Source organism: Chamaea fasciata, unplaced genomic scaffold, assembly GCF_029207755.1.
Source record: "Chamaea fasciata isolate MVZ Bird 193981 ecotype frontalis unplaced genomic scaffold, bChaFas1.0.hap1 SCAF_10, whole genome shotgun sequence".
NCBI classification, from domain to species: domain Eukaryota; kingdom Metazoa; phylum Chordata; class Aves; order Passeriformes; family Sylviidae; genus Chamaea; species Chamaea fasciata.
The window spans coordinates 345225-351224 of record NW_027094095.1 but is presented as its reverse complement, the minus strand read 5'-3'; positions in this window follow the sequence as shown (position 1 = coordinate 351224).

The following is a 6000-nucleotide window of genomic DNA, read 5'->3' as shown; positions in this document are numbered from 1 at the left end:
TCCTCTGCAGACAGGGAGCGTTCCTGCTCCAGGCTGGCCCCTATCAGAATCCCAGCAAGCTGGGGCCTAAACATGGCAGCTCAAAGCCCATTTTCCAGCTGTCACTGGCTGAGGGGAATGGCTAGGTCTGGCAGGACTGCAGCACTTAGCATCCTCAGCCACCAACAGCAAGAGCTGGCTGCTCAGAAACTTGCAGCTCTGCCTCGCACTAAAGACAGCACCCTCCAGAAGAGGCACTTACTGTCTGGGAAAGTTCCGGCTGTGGTGTGACCACAGCTGGAGCCTTGTGGTCATTTGGCTCCTCTTCGGCTTCTTGTCCAGGAGCAGAGGAAGCCGGAGGGGAGTCTGTTCTTCCTTCTGGGATCTGTGGACAGACAGGAGCGTGAGACACAGGCTCATTTAGAACCTTCTTTCTCTTCAGCTCTAGAACCAGCTCTACTAAGCACAAATCATCAGCTTGGAGAGCAAGGGGATTTTAAGTCCCTCAGACTAAATTCTAATGGGTTGATTCAACTGGACACTGCAAATTGCTCCAAATTACATATTCCCCCCTGACTACTATCAGGAAGCACATTCTCTCTGCAAAACTGATCTTTTAGTTCTTTTAAAGCTCTGGAATGGAAAATTAGGAAATAGGCAGTGATGCCTTTGCTCTTGCTGCTGCAGACATGGAAATGGATTTTCTTGCAGCCTACTCAGCTGGCCCTCTACACTCTACTGCCACAGGCCAAGCTCACAGCTTGCTGCACAATTCTTAAACACCAGGAACATCAAATGTTCTTTCCTTACTCACCTTGGGATCAGCACCTCTGAATACCCGGCTCAGGTGACCTGCAGTAGGCAAGGGAAAATGAAGCAGATGCTTTGAGAAAACTGGAGACAACCACAGCATTTTTAGAAGACCTTCCAAGAAGGCCTCCCAGTCTACATTTTCAAAGTTGTCCTGCTTGACCCAGCAAATGGAGGAAATGACAGACTCTGCTGCCACAGACTCTCCCACGGAGGGAACGCAACCCCTGCAGGCTCCCTTGCACATGCTGCCCACACGGCCGTGGCTACAGACACCCCCTTTTGACCTGAACGTGTTGACAGGAGCTTTATCCAAGCAGCATCCCAATGGCCTTTCTGTTTCCAAATCAATTCAGTCACTAAGAAAGAGCAGGAAGACCAAAAACCAGGTTAGGTGACACCCAGGAAAAACCTCTACTTACCTGCCAGGTGAGTCAGGAAATAGCAGGAATAAGTAACTCCATAAACAGTGAAAACTGCAGCGGCGAGTTGCCCAATCATTGTGGCAACTGCTGTGCAAGTTTGCAGAGTGCGCTCTAACGCTAGCTAAAAGGAGTCTCCTGTCAGTCAGCAGCTGCCCACTGACAAAAGCCTCAAGCACAGGACCAAGTTCCTGCACCGAGCAAGCCCAAGAGCTGCTCTCACACCCCTGAGGCCTTCCGGGCACCAAGGCAACCTTGCGATGTCACCATGACCACGTGGCAACTGTGCCCTGACATCACAAAGCAAACGCTCTGCCTTGATCTGTGAGTTGATACAGATGGAGAGACTGATGTTCGTGTAGGCCTAGGCTGCATTTTTACCTCTTTCCCCCCCTCAGCTGCCTGTTTCAGCTCTTGTTTCTCCCCCTGTGCCCCCTGTGTCCCCTGTTGCTGTGCTGGGTCCGAGCTGGCGGCCGGGCCGAGCGGAGCAGCAGTTCCAGCCCTGGCTGTCCCTGGAGTGCTGGGAGCTGCCGGTGGCCCCAGGCACTGTCCCCTGAGGAGCTGCTGAAGGACGGGGAGACACAGGGGGCTGAGGGGCCGAGGAGGCGCTGACGCTGCAGGGACGGTGACCTTGAGCTGCTGGGGGACTGAGGGCTGTGGGGGAGCAGAGGGCCATGGTGGCACTGAGGTGACAGGGAAGGGGCGTAGTCTGAGAGGGGTCTAAGGGGCCGGGATGGGTCAGAAGGGATTGAGTGGGGTGAGAGGACTGGCAGGGGCTGAAGAAACCAAAGGGGGCCGGGGGTTTGCCGAGGGGACGGTGGGGCTGAGGGGATGGAGGGGGCCAGCAGGGAGCACAGAGGGCTGCGGGCCTGCAGCTCTGCCAGGCCTTGGAACCAATTCCAGAGGCTCCACTTTTGCCACGGCTGCCCTGCAGACCTTGAGGACAGGCAGAGAGTGACAGGAGGCAGCAGGGAGAAGCTGAAGGCCACCAGCTCCAGCAGTGACCAAGGAGATGCTGCTGCCAGCCCAGAGCCCAGCTGAGGCCGCAGGGTCGGTGAGGAAGGTGGGGGTGAGGGTGGCCTGGGCTTTGGCCGTGGGCTTTGGCCAAATTTTTTCTTTCTCACCCTCCTGGGGAAGCGCTGAGATTTTCCCTTCCCAGACTGAAGGGCAGGTGCTGCCAAGGGAAACATCTGGATTCTTACTCAGTGTTCCCTTTGCTTTCGCACATGTGCCATCTGCTGTCCTTGTCCAGGGGTGCTGCTCTGCAGGGGAGGAAGCAAGAACAGAGTGAAAGGCTTTGAAGATGGGGCGGCGGGAATCCCTCTGCTTAGATTTCTGTTTAAAGATATATGGACTGTAGCATAGAGAGGAATAATTTCATGGATATTTAGATATGCGGGTTGCTTATTGTATAGGAATATTTCTCTATGTATCTTGGTATATTTATAAATGTATTCTACCTATATATGTGTCTGTATATATGCATACATCTTTGTAATAACATATGTATATATGGATGTAAGTATATGTATATGTAAGTATGTTGTTCGATGTGTGTTTTAATTCTATTTCCTATGAATACAGTTGTGTAGGTATTTCTATTTATGCAGTTGGAGTTATATGGCTCTTTAATTAGGTGTATTGGTATTCCTAGAAGTAAATATATCCAGTTTTCTATTTACATCTGTGTATTGCCTTCTGTATTTTGAGGTGGGTGTATCTGGGTGTATCTTTCTATTTAAACATGTATGGAGATGTATAGTTGTGTCATTGTATCGATTGAGATCTTTGTAGAAGACTGTTTAGATAGAAATACTGATATTTTTGTATTCCTAGATGGGCTTTAGGCTTGCAGTAATATGTAATAAATTAAGTTGCTAAACACCTAATTGATCTTTGTGTCTAGTGAGTTGTTGTAGATGTTGGCAATAAATTAAGGTTTTCTTAACTGAAGTGGATATTTCTATATTTTTTATATAGCATTGTTGTAAAAATTTAAAAAATCCCTTTTTTAACTTAAATTGAGATATATAGTTAAATTAAATACATAGTTGTATAGTGTCGGCGCCGGTGAAGCAATTTGTAATAAATGACATTTTTCATGTGAAATCACTTCTGGTGTATTTGTCGATCAGCAGTGCAGCTGTAGGAATCTGCAAGAAAATACAATTGTCAACTGCGATGGGTGTTTTGTGATTTGTGCTGTCCAGAGCAATGAGCAGTTGTAAATACTGGAGGATTTTGGCCATAGAAATCTCCATCCATGCCCAGCACATGCCCCACTTGCACTCAGGCTGGCCAAGAAAAGCACAGATTTGGGATGGCAGCAGAGCCACACCTTGGCTGAGAACTCACTGCAAAGGCAGCTGAGAAAACTCCGGGATTCCACGGAGCATCCAGCTCCAACCAGAGCCACCCAGAGAGAAGAAATCCACTCGCCATGCCATGGGCAGCTCTTCAGGAAGCGCTCCAAGTGTCCCTCTGAAGGTCATCCTGGAGCCCAGGAGCCAACAGGGATCCTGAGCCAGCTCCGCTGCCTTTGGCAGCACTTTGCAAGTGAGCTGCAGCAAGGGGGAGGCCGCAGGGACTGTGAGTGCTGCAGGCTGGGGATGAAGGAAGGGCCATGGACACTTGGGCTGACATGCTCAGAAATCCACAAGGATGGTGAAGAACTGGGAAGCAACAAGTTCTCACAGCCACAACAGTGATGGAAGCCCTTGGTGTGAAGTTCCCTGGGGGAACTCCCAGGGGAGTTGCTGCTAGGATCAGCAGCAGCAGAAGCCAGCAGGATCTGCTCCTTTTCCTGGCTCTGTGTGCAGGGCACAGGCTGTGATGGCCCCTGCCCCACAAAGCCCTTGCCCATGGAGGCTGCAGGCTCAAAGCAATCCCATTGCAGAGAGAGGCTTTGCAGTTGAAGTCCACTGCCCTTGTGTTTCGGGCTGGAATGGCTCTCATGCCAAAGCACAGCAGGTAACCAGGGCTTTGGGAGGCAGAGACTTTAGAGGGAAAGAGAGGTCAGGCACTCACATGCCTGAAACTCCTTCAGCTCTCTTCTTTTGTAGAATGAGAAAGAAGCAAGCTGGGGAGAGGCACATGCAGTCCTTTGAAAAAACACAGTGTCTAACAAGTCCTGTGGCAGAAGAAAAATGGGTAACAACCTTGCCTTGTTTTCATAGCCTGCATCTTCTGCAGAGGAGACAATGGGATGGGCAGGAGGAAGGGGAGGGGAGGAATGACTGTGCTAACCCAGTCTGCCTTGCTGTGTCCTGCTATACTTTGTAGCAGTGAACATTAGAGGTAATGCCAAATTCCTATTTAGCACCATGACACGCTGCTGCTTCATTGCAAAACTGCCTCAGTGTTGTTATAAATACATACTAAGTGTTTGGCTTTTTACAAATATGAAAATGAATCTTAGATGTGTTATGGTAGAAAGTTATGCGATAGTAATATACCCTCTTGTAGTAGTGGGATAAACACAGTTTTTAGGCTATAGCAGATGCTTTTTGTAACTAGCTCAAAAAATAAAAATAAAAGAACCAAAACTAAAAAACAAACAAACAAACAAAACAAATGGGAGAAGCAATTAAGAAATTCCTCACAGCATCTCATGTGGATAGACATAACAGCAAGGACACCTAGGACTCCAACAAGAAGAATTTATTGCCTTGGTTATCAAGAGATTTGCGACTTTGTGGAGCCACAAAAACTTTATGTGCAGGAAAGAATGGCGGGGGAGAAAAGTTGCAATTAAGCAGAAACACCTAAAGTCAAAAGGAATGTTTAAATCGCGGATGAAATGTATGAATATGCCATACCTATGGTATTTAAAGGTCCTTTGTTGGCAAGCCGTGCCTTGAGTGGAAACACCAGGCACCCAGATGTCTGTCATTTTGCTTTTCTTATGCCTCTTCTTGTCTTATTGTTTATTATTAAACTTTTAAAATTTTAACAAAAAATGAACTGTGTTTTTCACAGAGAAAGTCAGCTGAATTTCTTGTTAGTTACATTAGATGTGGTGAGAAACAGTGACAGTGATTCAAACAGGTTTTCTAACCTCATCAACCTCATCATCCAAAGGGAATTTAGTGTTCCCTTTTCTTCATTGTATGCACAACAGTTTGGAGTTGTTCTGGATTCTTCAAGGGGGTATCCACAACCGACCAAAAAAGAAAAGGGGGATTATTGCATTCATTCTCTTTTAACACCTATTTGCACTAAGCTGTAGCTTCAGCTTAGTAAGGAAAAGGAGAGATTGTCTTTAGTCATGCAGTGTGGAATCAATGGTGTAGAACAGCCACCATCCCAGCTGTAAGAACAGCGTGTTCTTGCTCTTAACAGGACATTGTGGATAAAAAAGCACCACAATGCTCATGATTCACGTCTTAGGTAAAACCAGAATGGTTCATGGTGTCAAACTAGCAGGTGATAGAAATAACAAATGTCCCTGGGCTGGGGCAGAAGCAGAAGTTTCCCTCTCTTCCCCCATTTCCTGAGGTACTTGAGAGCTACATACTTCCCAGAGTGCCCAATACCCAAAATTCCTCCTTAACATACAACCCCCTTTAAACTTTGAATTTTTATGGAATTTATGGGGTTTCCCCAATGTTTCTTTCATCTTTCAACATCCATTTTCATTTATCAGCAAACCCACCGTTTGTTTGTGAAGGCAAACATCTTCTTTTCCATTCATCAATCAGTGGGATCCTTCCCATTGTTTCTTTTCTCTCTCAGTGCTGGTTTCATCCAGCAGCAGACCCAGAGTTTGTTTGTAAAGACAAACCTGTCA